Genomic DNA, 24532 nt, shown 5'->3' with positions numbered 1-24532 from the left:
CTCAACCTTTGACGGTGGATGATGAAGATTGGATGGTGGAGATGAGAGATTGGGGTGGGAAAGTGGGCCACACTTGGGTTAATTGGGAAGCTTGGACATTGGATGCTCTCTCTTGGGAGTTGCTTGGAATGAGAGAGAGAGAGAGAGAGAGAGGAGTGATGTAAGGAGAGAGGGATGAGTGTGTAAGAAGAGGGATGGGCTTGGTTGAATTTTGGTTGAGAGAGGGATGGGTGGAGAGAGAGAGAGAGAGTTGAATTTGGATAAAGTTGTGTGAGAGAGGGATGGGTTGGGTTGATTGTACTTGATTGATTGATTGATCGATGAGATATGTTGTAGAGATTCTCTCGGAATTCGCACTCGCGGTGTTTTTCTCGAAATGAAAGCGGGCCCACATCTTCTGGCCTGGGTATCTCATCGACGCGTGAGACGTGGCATTGAAACTGTGGCGATGGTGCGGTCGCTAGGATACAAGTTTCGAGTCGAGCTGATATAGATCTTCGGGATGCGACTTAAGGTCACGCACAATCACCGATTATAGGTCGTGGATCACCGAAATTCGATCGGGAGGGCCGTGGAAGCCTACGGAACGGTACAGACTATAATACAGACCTTACACACATTTTTGTATAGGTTAATTAGTTTGAGGCTTCGGAAAACATGTTTCTGAAATGGGTATTAAGCTAGCTTTGGATGTGTATTGATTAGGCATCCACTTACAATTTTTTTTCTAAACACTTCAATGAGAAAAGCTGACGGCTAAAACTGTCAACCTTACTCGTCAAAAAAGCCAATGGCTTTAGCCATCGTAAATGCCGACGGATTTAAACCATCGGCGAGCAATACCGACGCCCCCTTTCTCGACGGCCTGTCCGGCGGTTAAAATCCGTTGGGGAAGGTCAATGATGATGGTTTTTAGCCATCAGCATTGCCCTATTTATTAGTTGTGAAGTTTAGTCCCTATGTATTCGACCTCAGTCTTATCGAGTTATTACTACATCACGACCCTACACTTGGGGTTGTGAACATGTGTAGGGGTTAGTTGGCTTAAGTAGGTCCTCCTACCCCCAAAATCATATATAATATGTCGAAAAACTCATCCCAATTTGCGAGATAGGGTTGATTTAAGGTTATGACAGTCCATATCGTTTTCGCCTCTAATCGGGCTTTCTCCATCTGTCATAAAAGCATTTGTGATCCCTTCGACATAAGTCCCCTCCACTTCAAATAACTCGACCTCTAGTTCTCATCTAGCTTCGGTTTATGATACTCGTTTAGGTCCGAAATGTTGAAAGCAGGAACTATGGGTGTTAAACTAGGGGTGATTCAACTCCTTCCTAAGTTTCATGGACTAGAATCTGAAAGTTCATACTTGCAAATAAAAGAGTTTGATGAGATAATATCTACATTACACTTTCCAAATGTGTCTGAGGACATGGTAAGACTGAAGTTATTTTCTTTCTCTTTGAAATAAAAGGCTAAGTTGTGGTTACATTCCTTAAGACCACGGTCCATTTACACATGGGCTGAGATGACAAAGGAGTTCCTTAAAAAGTTCTTCCCATATGACAAAACGAATACCTTAAGGAAAGAAATCATGAATTTTAAGCAAAAAGAAGATGAGTCCTTCCAATGTTAGGAGCGATTTAAGGATCTCATAAATTCATGTTCACAACATGGCTACGAAACGTGGCATATAATAAGCCTTTTGTATGAGAGATTGACCTCATCCATGCGCCAATTTTTGGATATGATGTGTAATGGGGAATTCATGAATAAGGAAATCGATGATGCGTGGGATTATTTTGATAAAATTGCTGAAAACGCGCAATCATGGGATATCTCCTTAAGAACTACCACTTCTAAGCCTACTCAATCAAAGGAAATGAGAGAAATTTATGTCTTAAAAGAGGAAGATGATGTAAATGCAAGATTGGCCAAACTCACAAGAAAAGTCGAGGCCATGGAACTTAAGAAGGCTGACACTTGGGTTTTTGGAAAACAAGTCGTATACTCGAGTTTCAAAAATCGAGGCATTACACGTTGTCTTCAATATTCACTTCAAGTTTGCTAGTCCTCAGATCCACTTCATGTTGCTGGGCCTTGAGATCAGAAATCTGCTGCCTGAAGACTCAATATCTTCTCACTTATGACTGCTGAAGAATACTTAGAAGCCTTCAACTGTTCTTGAAGAGAGTTGAATTCCTTCCTATACCCAGAAATCGCAGTCATTGCCCTTGAAAATTTATCTTCAAGTTGTGACAACTCTTTTTGACTGGCAAGTATTTTAGGAGCAATAGTCATGTCCCAAGCAGCTTCTAGTTTGCAGAGTGTGGCGCAAAAATGAGAGAGAGATTCGCATAGAGGAGAAATATTAATCTTAGCCATTCTTGCAGCATTATCCAAAGACGCCAATGTTATATCTAAATCGGACCACTGTGTCAGATCCTTGAAAATGCATATTGCCACCAATGGAGAACCTTTGAACAGGATTAATGCATAAGGGGGAATCTTTTCTAGAGATATCATGTTTGAAATAGTGGCGACAGAATTTGAGCTCGCAGAACTGCTTAAAGATGGACTAACTATAGTAAAAGATGAGAGGAATATGAATTTGAATGAAACTTACGAAATATCTTTGTAAAACAAAATATTAAGTCAACATACCTGCAACTGAAGCAACTGGAACTGAAACTGGCACTTTAGTAGATTGTACTCTCTTAGGAGGGGATGAAGGACAAGGCATATCTAGAACCATGTCTGCAAAAGAAAGAGCCCTGATCTCAGTACTCGAAATGACTACTGTCAGAGTTGTAGTGTTAATTGGCTCCATTGGAAAGATTATCTCACACGCTACAGTACTGGGTCTAACTATAGGTGTAAGAGATACTCTAATCGCCCTAGTAGAATGCAGATCAGAAGCAGGAGCAGCCGCCTCATTCTGAACTACGTCTATAGTAGAAGGAAGTGTCTTTAAAGCCGTTAAAGTACCAGATATCGGACCAGAGAATATTCTACGCGGAAGAGGAGAATAGTTATTGCTAAATAACATAGTCAAATCAACTTCCAGTACATCCTTGTACTCTCCGTAGTCCAGAGGCTCTTCCTCTTCGCCGGCTTCTGTAATCATTGTCTGAGGGACTGTAGCATCCTGAGGCACTTCTTCATCCACCACAGCAGTTGCAGTGACACGCTCCTCTTCACCAATATCGACTTCCCCTTCTTCTTCCTCATCCATATTCAGTTCTCCTTCTTCTTTCGAATCATTGTAGGATGAATCATTTTTAATAGAAGAAGTACTACCAGAAGAGGATTCTCCATCTTCATCCTCTGATGATGATGATGACGATGATGATGAATTCAAAACTGGTTCTTCAACAACCACTTGTTTCCCTTTCTTCAAAGATTTTATCTCATCAACGGGAACAAGTTCTTCTACAGTAACAGTTGCAGGAGAAACAGAGGATCTAGCTTGAGTATGTGATCTTGTGACTGGAGATGATGGACCTCTATGAGCGGACAATGGTTGAGGAGGAATAGCTGGAGATATCTCTTGAGGCTTAGAAGGCCCCGCAGCTTCTGAAGTCAAGGATGGAACAGTAGAAACATGGGTTTGAAGAGCTTCTGTAGTGTCAGCAACATCTTCTTGGCCAGTATGCTTCCTTCGAATTCTCAGATGCTATAGAGGGAATCCATGGGCTATCCAACCTTTAAGAGTATTTGCTAGTTTAATTTAGCAAATCGGTTCTTCCAAAGAAATCTTCACACAAGCTTCATCGGGGGTAGGGGCATGATCTTGCTCAACGGTATGCCCTACTCCTTGCACAAGGTCTTGTTTCCTTAACCTAGGAGGAGGTACCCATATTAGAGAATCCACTTCCATACAACAACGAACCAGGAGAGATTGGCATGCCCACCATCTCACCCAGGTGTATGTAGTGTGAACAAAACACTTGAAACCAGGAATGATGACCTTGAAATTGATGCGCATAGCAGCAATTGCTTCTTGACCAACCCCTAGTTGTAAGGACCTACACCATAACTTCTCATAATGTGGGTCACTGCTTCAGGATGTTCAGGTACTGTCTGGTCATAGCCGAACTAACGGGCGAATCTGCTCGAGTAATATGGTTCTCTCCAAAACTCACTATCTTCCGTCAACGACAAACTATTAGATTGATTGACATGAAGAAGGCTCGTTCAGTTGGAGGAAGATTGTCATTGTCTGTCACTTCATAATCGTCAGCATATTTAGACAATGAGAATTGATAAAAATCGGTGGCATTTGTTGATTCGATTTTATTAGTTATCCATTCATATGTTCTCTTCAACAAATGAATGGATAGGCTTCTTCATGTCAATCAATCGAATGTCCAATGGAAGCTGCAAAGGATTATAGGCTTTCTCTGGGTCGTCGTATGTCCAAGGGAAATAAACACCAAGCCACCTTGAAAAGTAATGCCATGATGCGAAAGAAGAGCTGGCCGCAGCAGATGGACTTTGACAATGAGTTGTTACATCGTCAAAAGCCCTATATAACGAGCAGAGAACATGAGGTGCCAATGAATATTTTCAGCCTTTTGCTAACCCTCCTATGATGGCAAAAACAGTTGGCCTGATTGCATCAACCCATTTAAAGCTTGGAAGTACCACTATACTGAGCCAATACACAAGAAAGGCGTCAAGTTTGCCCTTGGAGGTGTACTTTGGAGCATCCCTTATTCTCTGTTGTGCTTTCTCTAAGTCACTGGAGTGACTATTTTTGAAGCCGTGACAAAAAGAATGAAGAGAGTAAATAAGGTGAGTACTGATAAAGTTTATGCATACACAATACAGTTAGTTGGAAATTATACTGCTATCCTTGGGAGAAATGAGCTAGCCAAAGAAAGTGAGGAATCTTTTGGATGTTGGGGAACTTGGACATTTTCCTAAATAGTTCAACTGAGGCATCTGATACTAATGCTTGCCTCTTAGAAGGTGAGAAGTGAGAAAACTCTGCATTAGTGGGCATGTATTCATCATAGAAACGACCCGTTATTGGAAGCCCCACCATTCTGTATAGGTCCCAAAGAGTGATGCTGACTTCATCCAGTGGTAAGTGGAAAGAGTTGGTGATTGGACACCAATAGCTAAGAAAACCCTTGAAAACCATAGGGTCTCTATGGAAATACTCAGAAGTGACCTCGATAGCACCATAAAGGCCATCTTCTATCAACATAACAAAATGTTTGCCCAGAATTACCTTCGCCCAGTCAGTTTAATAATTGAGCGAGGACAAGAAACCGCGTGTACAGAACTCCTCATTTCCCCACAAATAATCTCTATCGCTGAAGCGCCGTCAAATTATTTAGTAAAAAGCCATGGGAAACAATTCATGGGGATTATAGAAAGGGATGAGGAATCATATGGGATGAATACCGCCAATCTGTTTCTTCAATCCCCTCTTTGTTAGAATGACTTCCAACTTTCTTCGTTATTTCATAGACCAGTTGGGTGTATACATTAGCCTGCTTTGAGTCATTCTATCCATAGGTTCACTCTGAAGAATGGACTAATGGCGACGTATATTCAACGGAATGACTATCACCGTATCCCTAAAAGGGCTATTGAATTTTATAATAACCTCCTGGAATTTCATAGTATCTCAGGTATCCTGAGGCTTCTCTTCTTATGTTCTTTGATCTTCTCCTGAAGTTCTTAGTTCTTGGACTTGGTGTGCTTCTTTTTTGGAGGAGGGTGAAAAGGTTGAGCTATTAAGTCCTTTGGGAGGGGGGGGGGGAGGGGATTCAATAGGACTAAGCCAAATTAAAAATTAATAGCGGAATTTAGTCAAATATAAACACTAATAGCAATAAACAATCTCACAATGCTGAAATTAAATACAACCTCAAATGTACGAGTATTGAGAGATTGAAACAGATGCTGTTATAAGGATAACCTTATACCAAAAACCAAAGGTTTATGGTAGGACAACCTGATTTCTAGAAAGGTCTGTGTATCAAAAACTCAAACTGATACAGAGGAATAAAGAAATAAATAGCAAGGAAAGAAATCTAAGCTATTATAACATTCCCACACTTGCATAAAAGAAATTACAACATTCTCCACAAATGCAAGAAGGGAAATTACAACATCCACAAAAAGAAATAAATAATCAATCCACAAGACCAGAAATTATAGTGGTTCGCTTGTGTATACCAACTGTTTAGAAAAATAGCCATACAACTACTCCACTCCTAATATCCTCACACAGTGGATATTAGCGTTCACTATGAAAATAGGTTTTTCAAGGTTCACTTAAAGCCCTCACATTTGTGTCTTTCAAATCGGCTTACACAATTCAAAAAACCCCACACTCTGAGTTTTTTAGATCACCTCAAACAAACCAAAACAGAGAGATTTTTCTAGCACAATCTCAATGAAACCAAAAGATCGAAATTTACAATAATGTAAAATACCTGGATATTCTCCTTTAGATGCAGCCCGAAAGAACCAAATCGGAGTAGAAGTTCAATGTCCACACTCACTTATGAAATGGTTTTAAGGTCTAGATAGATTTTAGATTTAAAGCACCTTGGGCTAACTCGATTTGATTTTGATTCCAAGAAATGTGAATACTTCAATTCCTCTTTCAAATATAATTGGAATGCAGAATGCAAAATCAAATACAAAGAAAGCTAATAAAAGAGAATATAGAATGAGCACTAGATAGCTTAAGAATATCACTAACTTATCTTTTAGAGCGACGTATTGATTTAGCTTGAATTAAATATCAAACTCTGAAATTTGTGTTCTATTTATAGATGCAGAAATCGTACACTCGACTGGTCCTGAGGTTAGCACAACTGGTCGTAGGACCAACAGATTTTTAAAATTTTGAGCGCGATAGGATAAAGTTGTTTCACAACTGATCGTAGGCTCTGCTCGACTGGTCGTGTGGCCTCCACGACTGGTCGAGACCTGTCCACGACTGGTCATGTGGAACCATTTTTAGTTGCTGGACTTTGAGTCGAGGCTACAGGATTGGTCGAGCACTGTTCATACGACTGTTCGAGCAGTCTTTAGGACTGGTCGAGGCTTTAACAAAAATTTTCAAAAATCAGTAACAAACTTAGGACTGGTCAAGGAATTCATGTACTGGTCGAGCCAGTGCTAGGACTAGCCGAACATAGTCCAAGACTAGTCAAGAAACAGACAATGCACTTATAAAGTGATTCAAATTTAAATTATATATACAAAATGACCTACCCTTTGGTCAATCTAGGGTCATTCATACCTTATACATGATGTATGAACATTGAAACTTCTTTTCCTTCAGTTAATAGATGTTCTTTGAAGTTCACAATGCTTCAAATCTTGTCATTCATAGAAGCTTGAACTCGAGACTTCTGAAGCTTGAATTTGTGACATATTGAAGCTTGAGCTTGAGGATTAAAGTATAGCAACTTTTTCTTAACTTGTACAAAGCCTTGAAAAACTTGAACTTTTGAAGTTTGAAAGCTTAAATTCACACTTGATGTTGTACTTGAACAAGTAATCTTGCATTTGAAGATCTTGAAGTAAAGACCATTGTCTTTGCATTGTCTTGAATATATTGATGCACTACACAAGACACAGATTCCAAAATATTTTGGTACTATAAAATTTAACAATTATAGGAGCTAGAAACCATAACACTTACAATCTCCCCCTTTGTCAAATTTGTGACATAACACACTTCATAATAACATAAGCATTATACGCACAAAGAATCATGCACCAGTTATCAAAAGAAACCAAAACCAGTGACAATTTGGTTAAAGAATCATGCACCAGTTAATAAACAGGTCGCATTAATTAATTCGCATTAATGCTTCCAACAATACTACTCCCCCCTACTTACTCCTCCCCCTTATACAAAGAAGGCTACATGTCCACAATCCACATGCCATATATCAAGCATGACAAAATTCTCTCCCTTTTTGTCACAATATGACAAAGGAAGAAACCCTATATATGAAACAGGACATAGATAAACAATGGCATGAAGAATCCGAACCATGAACGTAGTGAGTTCGGTTTTGTTACCAGAACGAGGATAAACATTGGAAATGAATATCCTGTGAAGAACTTTGTATCTGGGTAACAAATACTTTGAAGCAAGCATATTTTCATTAGTACTCCACTATGCATCTATCTTTTCTAATTCAGATAGTTTAGCAACTAAAGTGTTAATAGGAATACCTTCGTCATTAATAAGTATGTCCATTAGATTAAAGATCAAATGTCAGTCTATTTCAACTGGACCTTCTCTAGTAGCAATAATAAATATTAAATTTTCAGTTGAAAAATCAGAAATACATGCATATACAGCTTGCGCAATGGACCAGTATGTTGGCCCACCCAATGTAGAATGTTATCCCATCCTACAGATTGGAGAAGATGAAGGATTTCAAATAGAGCAAGATGTTCAATATGAATAGGTCGTTCAACTATAACATTACACAACCGTATATCCCACACATAGGAGGGATCATCTTCGGGTGACCGAAGGTGGCGCACTGTGATAGGTGACAATCTAAAAGATGAAGGACCACGAGAACTTTTCTTTTTGCCTCTACCATCCATTTGCAACTAAGAAATCAAGGAACCAAGTGGTTGTAAAAGAAGTAGAGTGGGTTTTCTCAAGATCAAATTTTGGAGAAGAAAACCCCAAAAACCTCAATGAAATAAGAAATAAATCACACCAAAGATGGAAAAGGAGTGATATGAACTTGAATCTATAAGGAAAATGGAAATAAAGCACTAACCTTGAAGAACTAGGAGATGAGTTCGACCGGTCGACCTAGGAGCCGTTGGAGAAGAAGCACAAAATGAGGAAAAAGGGAATTTTCTCCCAAATAAAGGCTAAACTCGCGATCACGACTGGTCAAGTATGTACTCGACTGGTCGTGCACAGCAAAAAATGAGCAATTTTCATGAAATTTGAGATTTTAAACATATAAAATAACAAGTATATATATATATATATATACACACACATTATGATACAGAAATGCATGAATAATCAATTCAAATTGTACATTCCAAGATCAAATTTCAATTTAGAAAACCTACTTTTGTCGAGCGGTTTTGTGAATATGTCTGCAAGTTTTGATAATGTGTTTATCTTTAGGTCTTAGAACTAAGTACCAAACATCATTTCTAACAAATTGATTAAGCTTTTCCTGCATCGCAACTATCCAGTTTTCGTCAATAAGAGCTTCTTTTACGTTAGCCGGTTCTATCTGAGATGTAAAGCATACATAATTACACATATCTTCTAGTTGTCTACGAGTGCTCACACAGGTGAGAGGGTTTCCAAGAATCTGATTAGTTGGATGATTTTTAACAGTCCTCAGTTTAGAGTTTTTTTGACTTGATGAAGTATTTGGTTTATCAATTAGAAATACTTTATCATTTTCTGAACTTGAAACAAGTATATTCAAGTGATCGTCAATAACCACATTAATCAACTCTTGAATAACACCAGTCCTCTTATTAAGAACCCGATACGCTCGACTATTTGGAGTATACCCTAAAAATATTCCTTCATCACTTTTGGTGTCAAACTTACCTAGATTTTCTTGGTCACGTAAAATGTAGCACTTACTATCAAAAACTCAAAAGTATTTGACAGTAAGCTTCTTATCAAACCATAATTCTTATCAAACCACAATTCGTAAGCTGTTTTACTATTTGATTTTCTAGTATAAACACAGTTAATTATATAACACATAGTATTTACGGCTTCAGCCCATAGATTTTTAGGGAGCTTCATACTGTTTAACATTACATATGCCATTTCTTGAAGCACTATTTTTCCTTTCTACTATACCATTTTGTTGTGGTGTTTTGGTCGTAGAGAATTCATGTGATATTCCCTGATCACTGCAAAACTTCTCAAAACTGCTATTCTCAAATTCTTATCCGTGATCACTATGGATCTTACAAACTTGAGACTCTTTTTTAGTTTGGATACGTCTAAGTATCCTTTTTACTTCATCGAGAGTTTCTGATTTGTCTCTTAAGAAGACTACCCATGTATATCTGGTAACGTCATCAACAATTACTAGTATGTACTTTTTGCCACCTCGACTGTCCATTCTAGTTGGTCCAATAAGATCCATATGGATGAGTTCGAGCAGCTTAGATGTGGCATTGGAGTCCACCTTTTTGTGAGAACTCCTAGTTTGCTTGCCAATTTAGCACTCACCACATATTTTATCTATTTTTTGTATTTTGGGTAAGCCTCTTACTAACTCTTTTTTGCTCAATCTATACAAGTTGCGGTAGTGTACATGTCCAAAACGTTTATGTCATGACTCGGTCTCATTGGTATGGACCATGTAATACGATAGATTAGATGAGCTAGAATCACTTACAATGTAGCAGTTTTCAGAAGTTCTACAACCAGTTAATATTACAGAACCATTCTTATTTAAAATTTCACACACTAAGTTGGTAAATTTTACGCTATGATTATTATCACATATTTGAGAAATACTTAATAAGTTGTGTTTTAACCCTTCTACATATAAAATATTCTCAAATAAAGGAATGTTAAAGAGTTAAATCGTACTTTGGCAAATAATCCTGCAGTTGCTACCATCACAATATTCTCAAATAAAGAAAGGTTAAAGAGTTAAATCGTACTTTGGCAAATAATCCTGCAGTTGCTACCATCACCGAATGTGACTGAACCATCAGTCATATTTTTAAGATTGGTAAACAAACCCTTATCGCCTGTCATATGTCTAGAGCAACCAGTGTCTAGGTACCACTTTGAATGGCTTGAAGCTTTGAAAGCAGTGTGGGCAACCAAACAAGTAACTTTAGGAACCCATTTCATTACAGTCTTGGGTTTAGGAGTATAGTTAGTCTTCTTATTTTTGAAGTTGTTATAAGATCTACCCATTGAGTTAGATTTTAACAGCTCCTTAAGTAAATCAACAATTTTCTTAGCTAAAGGATTATGATTATGATTTTTATAGTTGATATGGTTGCTTTTAGGTTTTAAGGATTGAAAAGTTTTAGCATTTTTAGGATAATTAGGCTTTTCCCTTTTGAGTTTGAAGAATCTCCTTTCACAAACTTAGGAGTATTCTTATGTTTGGGAGGAATACTATTGTCGTAGCCCAATCCAGATCGGTCGCCACCATTTCTGAATCCGGATAATAGTTTTTCTAACTTATGATCACCTTGGGCATACCTCCATGTGTCTTTTAAACTCAAAAGTGAAGAGACTTCAAGTTTTAGATTTTCATTTTCAGATTTTAGATTTTTAAATTGAGAGTTTTTGAAATCTAAGTCGCACTTAGTTTTTACAAAATAATTTGAAATGTGAGATTTTTCTAAAACAAGAGTATCAAAATTTTCTTTAAGTTTCGAAAACTTTTCTTTGTAAAGTTTTAGTTTTACGGCAATTTTACAATTGTCCTTGTAAAGGGGATTATAAGCATCTTAAAGATCTTCTTCATTCTCATGATCACTATTCAGATTTTCTTCACTAGTTGAATCACCATGATTTGAAAAAGTGAACTTGGCTAGTTTCATAAGGGCTTTGACTTCATTACCTGACTCGGTTTCAGAATCTTCTGATTCAAAAGAGGCTTCAGAGCCAGAAGATTCATCCCAAGTAGCCAACATACCTTTTTTTTTAGGTTTGTCCTTTTTAGGACACTTGTTTGCTAAATGCCCATATTCTTGGCAGTTGTAACATTGACTGTCTTTTAAAGATTTTCAAGTTTTAGATTTAGATCTTTTCTTTTCATTAGGTTTTGAAAATCAACTCTCTTTTTAGTTTTGAAAATCTTTTAAAACTTTTTAGCTAAAAGGGCCATATCATCTTCAGAATTTTCTAAATCAGAATTACTACTATTTTCTTGAGAAATACATTTAGAAGATTTAAGGGTGATAGATTTACCTTTAGGAGCTTTAAAAGTTAACTCATATGTTTGTAAGGAACCAACTAATTCTTCTATCCTCATATTATCCATATCACAAAGTTCCTGGATTGCCGTCACCTTTGAATTGAATTGTTCAGGCAGTGAGCGTAGTATCTTTGCACAGACTTTACTTTCTGGGATTTTATCACCGAGACCCTACATAGAGTTCACAATGTCATTCAATCTTGTATAGAAGTCCATGAAGGTTTCATTTTCTTCCATACGTATTTCCTCAAATTTGGTTGTGAGGATTTAGACTTTAGATTTCTTGACGATTGTTGTTCCCTCTTGTGTCATTTCTAAAATATCTCAGGCTTGCTTTACAGTATCACATGATATAATTCTTTTGAATTCATCTGGTGATAGTGCACAAGTTATGGCATTTAAAGCCTTTGCATTGGCACTACTCTCATTTTTCTAAAGAGTGGACCAAGAAAAATAAGGTGTGACTTTCATAGATTTGGATCCATCGATACCAATTACTTCAGTGGTAGGAGGGGTCCATTCAGTCACTGTGGCTTACCACATGCTCTCATCCATGGATTTTAAGAAAATTCTCATTCTGGCTTTCCAATAGGCATAGTTGGAGCCATCAAATGGTGGAGGCCTAGTGACTGAATGGCTATCAAAATTTGACATCTTACAAAGCTCAGATCGATTAGCTCAGGAAATTAATCCAAAAGTAATAACAATTAAAACGAGCTATTTGGCTCTGATACCAGTTGAAAAGGTTGAGCTATTAAGTCCTCGACTAGTCCTGCAGCTGGACTTTGAGTTGAGGCTGCAGGACTGGTCGAGCACTGTTCATACGACCGGTCGAGCAGTCTCCAGGACTGGTCGAGGCGTTAACAAAATTTTTTAAAAATCAGTAACAAACTTAGGACTGGTCAAGGAATTCTTGGACTGGTCAAGCCAGTGTTAGGACTAGTCGAACATAGTCCAAGAGTAGTTGAGAAACAGGCAATGCACTTATAAAGTGACTCAATTTAAATTATGTATATAAAATGACCTACCTTATGGTCAATCTAGGGTCATTCATACCTTATACATGATGTATGAACATTAAAACTTCTTTTCCTTCAGTTGATAGATGTTCTTTGAAGTTCACGATGTTTGAGATCTTGTCATTCATAGAAGCTTGAACTCGAGACTTCTGAAGCTTGAATTTATGACATATTGAAGCTTGAGCTTGAGGATCAAAGTATAGCAACTTTTTCTTAACTTGTACGAAGCCTTGAAAAACTTGAACTTTTGAAGTTTGAAAGCTTGAATTCACACTTGATGTTGTACTTGAACAAGTAATCTTGCATTTGAAGATCTTGAAGTAAAGACCATTGTCCTTGCACTGTCTTGAATATATTGATGTGCTACACAAGACACAGATTCGAAGATGTTTTGGCACTACAAAATTTGACAATTATAGGAGTTAGAAACCATAACACTTATAGATGGAGGCAATGTGTCTTCTCTGAGAGGTGAGTGTGTGAGGTCAGTACGAAGATTGGTTGTTGATTTTAGCCATGTCTCCCAATCAATCTCTCGACCTTGTTTTGGAGGTCCTTCTATATCTCCTGCAATGATAGCTTTGCATATCGGCCAAGATAACATACTGATTCTATTAGAGAAATAAAAGACAGGCAGAACTAGCTCCTTGATATAATTCAGGCGTTGCTTAGTCTCTTTGATCCTCTTTTTTAGATGATCTTCATGGACAAGGGGAGAAGAAGAGGGTTTAGGGATTTGAGAAGGGGTTGGAGAAGATGGAAGTTTAGTATGGGAAGGTTGATCAGTTGGTGGGTCCATGACATGATAGGTTCTCTTTGTTCAGGCCATCTTGAGAAAGTTGAAAGAACTTGGCTAAGTCTTGAAGGTCGGAGAAAATTGGCTAAAGTCTGGAAGATTGAAAGAATTTGGCTAAGTGTGGGAACTTGGAAAATTTTGGTAGAGGTTCAGATTGGGCAGAAATCGTACTAAGTACAAAGGAGTTATGTGGGCTACACAGGTTGTGCGGGTGCACGAGTTGTGCGGGAAACGATAGTTGCGCGAGGTGTAAGTTGTGCAACAATGAGTTGTGCGGGTGAGATAGTTACACGAGCAACAAGTTGCGTGGGTTAGAGAGTTGCGCGAAAAAGAGGTGTTATGCACACATTTTTGGAAATGTGTAAAATGACTGAAGGACTAGCATTTATAACCATTAGGACTCGAGAAGAGTTGCGTGGGACCCGATTCACGGGTGTTGCTTGCTCCCCAAGGAGAGAAAGTTTGATCCTTCATTTGATTTGATGATCAATCAAATATTGGATCAAGGGGGCATCTGTTGAAGCATAAAAAAATTGATTAAAGAAGAAAGAAATTGAAGAAAAAAGATGAAGAATAAACAAGTTACATGAGTAGTAGAGTTGTGCAGGACCACACAACTCATCACAATTGCGTGGGTTTGCACAACTCATGATTGTGGTATTTGTGAAGTTGCGCGCAGTAAATGTGAAGTGGGTCCCATGACAGGAGGTTCAAAGGTTTGTATGTGCGCCTATAAATACTCCCCCACCCCTTCATTTTAGGGATGGGATTGGCTGAAGAGAAGACTCCGATACCTCTGACAGGTATTAGAGAGAGCGAGGAGAGAAGATAAGGGTAGGATCGCGCAATTGGGACAAGTTGTGTGGGCCCATGCAACTCAATAAGGAGTTGCACAGATAGCCTAAAGAGAAGCACATATGCCATTTCATTTTCATAATATTGTAGTTTTCTGAAGAATTTCGATATTCATTTACACCATTAATGGAGGAATATGCATCAAAGAAGTTCCACACAACTCTTCTCTTATGAAGACTTGAATAATACGAGCCGAAATGCTGCCGAAATCGACATTACATTAAGCTCATTCAATATTTGTATTCTTTGACCATAAGTATTTTATCTTAGAATCAAAGGATGAGAATGATTTAAATGAACTCAGAATGAATAAAATGTGATGATTGTTCTCTTTACTCTTTCTGTGTTATTGTTTAGTAAGATAATCCTTAAATCAAATACCTTTTGTTTCTTGTTGAAACACTCACACTCTTTCAGACTCATCTAATAAGGGCGGTTGTGCAAGCCAGCCCCACGGATGAGGTTTATGTGATGTTGGATGTCTCGCATGGGGGGCAATCCATCGGGTAAATCTTCGGCTCAGATTTCTTTGAATTCATTTAGTAATGACCTTAAACTTAGAGGAATCTCTAAGAGCTCCAATTCCTCACCCTTCACCATCATAGCATAAACCTCGCTAGTTTCCTTGAACTCCTCCACGAAATCCTGAATGGTCAGGAGGGAGCTTCCCTCCACTTTAAAAGTTTCGAGGTGGTTCTTTAGTGCTTAGAGGCATGGATCGTCTTGCGACCGTCCTTAAAAAAGATGTAGACTTTGTCTCATCCTAAGTGGGTTGTATCACGGTCCAATTGCCATGGTCAATTAAGCAACATATGGCATACTTCCATGTCGACTATGTCACAAAGTACTTAATCTTTATAATTCCTACTAATTGAAAATGAGATAGTTCATTATTCGGTTACCTTGGTCTCGTTTACCTTTTTTAACTAGCTAATCGATTAAAGTGAAGAATGATTTGTCACAGGTAGTTGCAACTTATCCACCATCACCTTCAAGATGATATTCTCATTACTGCCACCCTCTATGATTATATTACAAACCTTTTATTTAGGCATTCGGTGGATAGATGTCCAAACTTTCGACAGGTATAGCATTGTGGTTCCTTGGTCTTTTTACCAGATTTACCTATAGAATGTTTGTTGTCCAGCTGTCTTCCTTTAAATGGTCGGCCACGATTTCTATGAAAGAATTTTTTGAATCATTGAGCCAATAAAGCCACGTCATCATCTTTATTCTCCCTTTCACTTTCATCTTCCTCATTTAGAGTATTCTTTGAAGTTTTGAGGACAGTATTTTTGAATTTAGGAGTTTGTTTGAAATGTAGTTTAAATGTTTATAGGGAACCTACAAGTTCTTCAACTTTCATTTCATCCATGTTTCTACATTCTTCAATGGTTGTTACTTTTGAATTGAATCATTCCGGTAGTGATCTTAGTATTTTTCTGCAGATTGTTGGAGCCGGAACGTTTTCTCCTAATCCACCCATGGAGTTACAAATGATGTTCAATTTTGTGAAAAACTCCATGAAGGTCTCATGCTCTTCCATTCTGAGACTTTCAAATTGTGGTGTTAGGAGTTGTAGTTTGGATCTTTTCACTATGCTGGTTCCCTCATGGGTTGTTTCCAACAAGTCCTATGCTTCTTTGGTTGTTCCACACATACTGATTTGATTGAAGACTTCTTGGGACACAGCACAATAGATAGCATTCATTGCTTTAGCTTCAGAGGTTTGTTTTTCTTTAAGTTTATGCCCCACATAGGAGCAAGGGTCAACACACAGCACCTAACTTTTAGGCCACACAGGCTAAGGATCCATACATGGAACCTACCAGTTTATGCCCCCATAAGTAAGGGTCAACACACAACACCCAGGTTTTAGACCATACAGGTCAAGGACCTACACAAGGACCTAAGTTTATGCTCTCCATAGAGCAAGGGTCAACACAAAGCACCCACCACGTACACTCCCGTCGGAGGCCTCCTATGAGGACTTGAAAGGGGTGAGAAGTACCTTTGACCCAATCCTACAAAAGGAATGATCACAAGGGTTCTCTGAACTCTAATGACTTACAGAGAAGTAGATGAGCCCCATTAAGCACATTGATGAAGATCTCCTCCTTTGATGACGAAGAATCTTTAGCTCCATTAAACTGCAACTCAAATGATGTACCAATGTAAGGCAACGGGTTGGGTCAAGGTTATGATGGAATCTTACTCTATTAAATGTTTTCTTATAAAGGAGACAAAGCGATTCCAATCATCTATGCATTCAAGACATCCCAGCTTAATGATTTACCATTAAGATGGTAGCTGTAGGATCCTTGAATGTGGAAGTTCATTCCCCAATCCACTCTATTGAATGTCAATGATGAGGGTGGATTGGAGGAGGAACTCCCATGAGAGAAAAGGCTTAGGATATGATCTAGGTTTAAACACTTAAAAACATTCTCTATTTTCTCTACAAACAACCAAGGGCAAGCTCTCATTAAATAGGCAAAAGGTTCCAACGGATATAAAACGGTCATATTTTTGACAGAGTTCGATATCATCGAGCGTATACTCTCAATAGCATCGACTGACTGCTCGATGATACGAACTCAAACTGTCAAATGCTTTTGAAAGTTTTTGCCAACTAGTTGAGGAAATCGAACGCACATCGATGTCATCGGATTTCGAACTCCGATTTCATCGACATTGAGTTCGATTCCTCGACATTTGAAAATGTGAGAGCACTTGCCTTTGAAACATATCAGGTATAAGATATGATCGAGCATCACTGGATATCATCAGAATTTGAATGTCGATGATATTGATGATAGTGTTGATTCATCGATAATTCCAAGAAATTTTCCTATAAGCTTACTGACAGTTTATGTCCTATTTCGATGACATCAACCTAGCCTCGATATGATCGATATTTGAATATCAATTTTATCGAGTGGTCCTCAATTCAAGAAAGATTAGCCTAAAAACTTGCTGGATAGATTTTTGTCCCAATTCGATATCATCGAAGGACTTCCGATATCATCGAGATTTGAATTTCAAGGATATCGATGAGCCCTTTGATATATCGAGAATTACATGATTTGCCTTAGTAGTATTTTAGACACAACTGACCAGATGTTGATTTTGTCAAGTCGACTTGATGGACTCGAGATTCAAAATTCGATGATATCAAACAGTTCATTGATTCATCGATAATTCAGTCCAGAGTTCTTTGTGGTTGCTGGACATCTGAATTCCTCAATTTGATAATATCAAGTGAGCTTCGAGGACATCAATAACAGGGTTCGATTTCATCGAGCTATGTATCGATAAATCGACAAAGGTAGAAAACTTAAATATTTTTCAGATTTTACAAATTATTTTTCTCACCTAAAACCCTAGGATGTTCTATTCAATTTTAAAGGTTTTTATATACCTGGTGTTTTGGGACATGGGATGTGAGGCTAAGGTTTGCCTTTGGCAAGTTTGGGCACACATCCTATTGAGGCAGACACTTGAACGATCTTCCTATGGGGCTCCTTTGCCTTGTTGACTCAACACTCATGCTAATTGACAAACTAGGGCACTTTCACTAAGGTGGGTGTTTTCTAGGATTAAATTTATAATTTTTGCTTGGATTTGATGATTTGAGGGCCCACTTGTGGTGGGACCCATCTTGATGTAAGATTTGTATCAAAGAGGGGCCCATAGTGGCGGGGTCCCTCCACTATTCCGATCTCTCTCTCTACCTCTTTTCCATGAAGAATGGCCCACCTTGATGTAGGATCTATACCATCCGATTACGGCATCCACCTTGCTGCCCGTCCATTTAGACAGGCCTGAATGTAGGAAAAACACAAATATTAGTTTGGTCCAAACTCCGGTGGGCCACCGCATGGACCCGCCCTAACGTGTGTGTGCTGGACGCACTATGATGTGTGTACCACATCCACCACCGTCCATCCATTTTGGCTGGATCGCGGGCCTACCTTGATGACTGTAATCCTGACCGTCCAAGCATTGAACGTTTAGCAGCAGTTGCTATTGGATTGTTTGAAATGAAGAGAGAAGGCAGCTCCTTCCAAGAGCTGGTGGGTCCCATAGTGTGGACCCACCTTATATATATATGTGTGTGTGTGTGTGTGTGTCATCCACATCGTCCATATGCCGGATGGGTGGGGCCCACCTTGTTTATATTGTGTCTGCACTATCCTGACATTTGAACGGTGCTATGGCACCATGATTTATGTGTTTTATCTCCACCGTCTAGATTGTTGGACGGTGGGATTACACCATGATGCAAGTGTTTTATCTGTGTCATCCATCCGTGCAGGATCCACATGACATATATGCTTCATCTATACCGTCCTAAAGGTGGGACCCACCTGCTGTGATGTCATCAGCAAGTTGTGTGGGTTTGATCCACACTGTCCATCTGTATGGATCCCACATGCTGTGTGGGGCTTGCCTTGATGTATGGGTCCTATCTGCACCATCCAGTAGCTGTTGGACAGTGGGGCCCACTCTAATAAATGTGTGTTTTATCTCAACCGTCCATCACATGGACACGCTGATGTATGTGTTACATCCAAACTGTCTGTCTAATTGGCAAGCTCATCTCATGGCCTGAGACTAAAAAATGAGGCAGATCTATCAAGTGGACCACACTGTAGAAATCAGTGGGGATTGATCATCCACCATTGAAACTCTTTAGGAGTAAAGAAGTTTTGGATCAAAATGACATTTGGTTTTTCCTCTTTAACTAGGATGGAAAATAAACATTATGGTGGCCCTGTAGGATTTTAACGGTGGAAATCATTATCTCCACTGCGACTTATAGTATGGTCCAGATGATCTTTTGATATGATTCATTTTTGGAAAATGTGTGCGGCCCACTTGATGTATATGAGGCCCATTGGTATGACCCATTGATGCGGCCCACTTGATGTATACGAGGCCCATGTGATATATTTGAGGCCTATGTACAGGGCCCACCTATTGTGCATTTGAAACCCATGTGATGAGGCCCATCATGATGTATTTGAGGCCCATGGGTTAGGGCCCATAGTGACGCATTGGAGGCCCATTGTTGCCCCCCATGTGTTGTGCCCCATTATGATGTATTTGTAGCTCAAGCATGAGGCCCACTGTAATGTATATGCAGCCCAAATATCAGGCCCAACGTGATATTTATATGGCCCATGAATGAGGCCCATTGTGATGTATATTAGGCCCTTTCTGTGAGGCCCATTATGTTATGTATAGGGCCCTTGTGTGAGGCCATGGGCCCACTATACGTTTGGCTCTATGTGGGCCACTCCTTAGGAGCAATGATGGTTAAATATCCACATTGATGGGCGATGATGGTTAAATGTCCACATTGTGACCTTCCCTTAGGCCCTTTATTAGGCCGATTCTGATTGTCGAGGCCGATTATCGAAGCCAATTGTCGAGGTCGATTTTGATTGTCGAGGCCGATTTCGATTATCGAGGCTGATTATCGAGGCCGATTACGATTGTTGAGGCCGATTATCAAGGCCAATTGTCAAGGTCGATTATCAAGGCTGATTGTCAAGGCCGATTCCGATTATCGAGGCCGATTGTAGAGGTTGATTATCGAGGCTAATGCTAATTATCAAGGCCGATTGTCGAGGCCGATTCTGATTGTTGAGGCTAATTGTCGAGGCCGATTATCAAGGTCAATTATCAAGGCTGATTGTTAAGGCCGATTCCGATTATCGAGGCCGATTGTCGAGGCTGATTATCGAGGCTGATGCTAATTATCAAGGTCGATTATCGAGGCCGATTTCGATTGTCGAGGCCGGGCCAATTCTGATTGTTGAGGCCGATTATCTGTATGTGACAACATAACATTACGATACATGCCCATACGCATCATCTGTATATTTGTTATGAGATGTGATTGACCATTGCATATTCCATAAGGCAGGTTGTTTATGGGACTCCTTGATAGGCGTAGTCGTCCCACATGAGCACACAGTATGCACAGGATTGATGTATGATGGATTGTATGACTCATGCATCACGCATTTTATGATATGACTACTATACGCCCTAGTGATATTAAGGTCGTAGCCTCCACAGGCATATCATGGATGGCCAAATGAGACAATGGAAATGTTTGATTCTAGCATACGGGCACCACAGATGTCCCTAGGTGAAAATTTCTAAACCTCTGTGGCCGGGAGACGCCCCAACATCTAGATCGAGTGGATATATATGAGTGCATGAGGGCCGTATACCAGTAGGCCGCGTCTCCCACTTTGTCATGGTCGGTTAGGAGGGGGTGTGACCTTACCCACCTGAGTGAGGGGGCAATATCTAGGTTGAGTTTGACCAGCTTGAGAAATGAGTCCGCTATCGACGAGCTGAGCCCAATATTAGCAAGCGGATAGTGAGGTCTCTTCCACTTACCTAGTTGTGCGCTCGAATAGGGGTGGCAAGCTAGCGTAGAGTGTAATAGACCCTGGTGATGATCCCAGAGATATACAATACTGATATGTGGACTTATTGAGCAGGTGTTGCATACTCATTAATTCATTCATTCACTATCCACTCGGGCTGGTGGTGCGTAACTATTTGTTACGTGTACCTTCGCAATGACTAGGATTTCGGTTGGGGCACGCGACTAACCTAAGATCAGGAGTTTACCATATTGAATTTGACTATATAAATTTAGGTATGTGATTGGTTTGGATATAAGCCTCTTGTGGTAGACCCTGTAGCCTATGATACCACCTACTATCATCCCGACTTCACAATCCAGTTTGGTCATTTTATTTGCATCGCATATTGCATTACATCTGTGACATATGGTATTTTGGGTTGATACCTTTTTGCATCCTCAACACATAGTACTTGGTTTACTGTGCTTCTATATTGCATAACCTGATTAAGGTTGGTGGTATTTGTGGACTCAGTATCTGATATTTGGCTTACTATGTCTCCGCATTGCATAATCGATCTACATTGCTTCCTCACTATATGATATTGGCTTATTATGTTTTTGCATCGCATAGCCTAGATGAGGTTGATGATATTTATGGACTTACCAGTATTTCCACTTACTTTGATATTTATATGCTTGGCACGTGCATCGCACACACTTACACCACCCTCTAAGGTTTCTATAAGCTTATGCACGATAAATGCGGTAGGTGGCGTTAGGTCACAATAGTATTGAGCTTGGAGAATGCAGTCATCTTTTGGAGCTTTGATTTTCGATATATGTATTTCCCTTTCAACACTGTATTCAAATATTTATATTAGTGGATATGTGATGATTATGTTGCCCTTTGTGATTTGGGTAAACTTGTAGTTATGCTTCTTACGAGATAAATGTATGTTGGAAAAAAAAATCCTTCTTGTAGGATCCCAGGATCGGAATCTGGCGTATAAGCTCTGGGAGCAGAGAATGGGGTACTACGGAGGCTATTGGCACCGGATTCGGCGATCGAAAATTTTGTGAGCCCGGTTTTTGAGTTTGGGGCGTGATAAAGACTCTTTAAAGATGAAGGCACATACTCATGCTCAATAAGTAAACTATAGCCTCAGTAACCCACAACAAAGCCCAACAGGTATATGCCCCTACAAAAACCGAACTTACCCTACAATCTATTTCAAAAACATATCCTGGTAAATTTGAGTTAAAGTGCACCTTGAGTATTATTGGAAGAAAGAAACAAAAAAATAAAAATCACAAGTCCTTGTCGAGTGCATCAAATTGGAATCAAGGACATCTTCGATGCCATCGAACAGTGTTTAATTGCATCGAATTCAAGTCCATACTGTCTAGCAACAAAATGAAATAAATGCTAGAATTATCGATTGCTCGAACGCTATTCGATGCCATCGACACCTATGTTTCGATGACATCGAATGGCATTCGATTGCATCAACCTTAGACTTCTTCCCAAATCCAAAATACTCTAAGTGCACCTTTATGACATCGAACCCTTCTCGATGGTATCAAGAGTAAATTATCAATGGCATCAAAGTCTATTCGATGGTATTGAAACTAAATCCAGTTTGTCCAACAAGTTTTTAAAGAAAATTTTCTTTTCTTCGAGCTCATCGAAGACCATTCGATGGCATCGAACAATAGACAAAACTATCTCACAACCTTTGCGTATTTTTTAAAAGAAATCTCGATGGCATCGAAGTGCATGTCAATGACCTTGAAGCATGTTTGATTAGAACGATCGGACTCTGACCAACACCAATTTGAAAACCAAGTGTAGGAAGTTGATGCAATCGAAGAAGGTTTGATTGAATCAAAATTCAAATTTTGATGACATCGAATACCCTTCGATGGCATCGACAATGTCAGATTTCTACCAATTTTTTGACCATTGCGATTTCAACTTTATGAATACACTAGTGTTGCTTCTTGTAAAATGAGCTAGAATTTAAGAGAGTTTGAGAGAGTTGTTTCAAAGAGATTATATCCTCTTCCTTATTCCTTCTTTCCCATTAGAGTTCATGATTCAATCTTGGCATAAGCATTATCTCATTATCTTCACTGTTTAAGTTGAATTATGAACTCTAACATTCACTGAATCTCTAACTGACCTCTTAGGTAAACCCTAGTATTGGAACCCTTGAATGCATAGTTCATGGGAACCTTCTCTATGTGTATTTAAGATCATATCATATAAATAGAAAAGAACAAAAACCTTAAACCTCACAACCTCGGAGCATTCAACGAATCATCAAAAGCAGTTACAGTTCAAGGGAGTTAAAGATTCGTTGTCATCATCAAGATCTTCAGATTGTGCAAGAAAGGGGCTCACTCACTTAATTGTAAGTATATAGAGTCTGTCGAGTCTAAAGCCCTTTCCTTATGTAGGATTGAGATTTAGAGTTTGAGTGACAAACTCACCAAGACTTATTTATAGGCCTCCGACGGGAGAATACGTGGTCCTGTGTAGGACAAGTCGCCTTGTATGGGCATGGGTTGCCTTGTGTAGGCTCCCAAGTATTGTCTTTGTGTAGGACTAAGTCACCTTGTGTAGGTACCTTAGTTAACCTTACGTTGTGAAGGTTTATGGTTAACCTAATTTAAAACCATTAAATAGTGAAATCCGGTACACTTTAGGAAAGAGTGCGTCCGCCGGGATTGGAGTAGGCAAATAGCTGAACCACTATATATGATTGTGTTTGAGATTGCTTTTTATGCATTATTCTAATTATGCTTATGATTATCGAATGGTTTTATGATGCATGATTTTTTTAATGTATAAGTACTATTAGAGAACACATCTCACACACTATTATATACACTATTCCAAATAGGCTTGTTCATTATATATATAAATCTTGTATAAGCCTAGGTGATTTGAACCCTCTATTGGCTTGGAAGCTATAGAGTTACTTTTCCTTACTCTTTCGATTGAAGATGGGCATTGTTTGTTTTTAGTAGAAAATAATTTTGAAAAAGTCCTATTCACCCCCCTCTAAGACATTTGGACATACTTCATACTTCAGTAATAGCGGTTCTACCATAATTTTAGAAACAATTGCTTAAGTTTTAGGGCAGGAAAGTGAACCAGTGGATGATTCATAAGGGCTATGGTCCTATCTTGATGAAGACAAGTTGAATATATTAAATCACTAACATATCTAGATAAACTTGGGTTATTCCTTTAATTATGTATTTAAACAAATTTTAAGTTGAGCATCTAAAAGTTATGAATAATACTTAAAGCTTTTGTTAATAAATGATTTAATAGAGCCCCAAATGGGTAGGTTGTGGTACCATGCTTAACTTATGTGAATGTTATCAATATGTCGATTGAATGCCCATATACGATCATGATATATGTATATATGATTAAAATAAATGAATGTGAGATGTTTTTATGAAGGTTTGAGTTTGAAAACTTAGTGTACATTTTAATTAACCCTCT

General features: G+C 38.9%; 1 non-coding gene across 1 annotated transcript; it reads right to left on the bottom strand.

Moving 5' to 3' along the window:
* Positions 1-1575: 1575 nt before the first annotated feature.
* Positions 1576-1680, bottom strand: LOC131230109 (small nucleolar RNA R71). The gene has a single exon (XR_009163834.1). It is a non-coding gene; the product is annotated as a small nucleolar RNA R71 (small nucleolar RNA).
* Positions 1681-24532: the final 22852 nt, after the last annotated feature.

This window comes from Magnolia sinica, chromosome 16 (genome assembly GCF_029962835.1).
Source record: "Magnolia sinica isolate HGM2019 chromosome 16, MsV1, whole genome shotgun sequence".
Taxonomy (NCBI): Eukaryota; Viridiplantae; Streptophyta; class Magnoliopsida; order Magnoliales; family Magnoliaceae; genus Magnolia; species Magnolia sinica.
The sequence above is the reverse complement of the archived record's forward strand: the minus strand, read 5'-3'. Positions and strand labels throughout refer to the sequence as shown.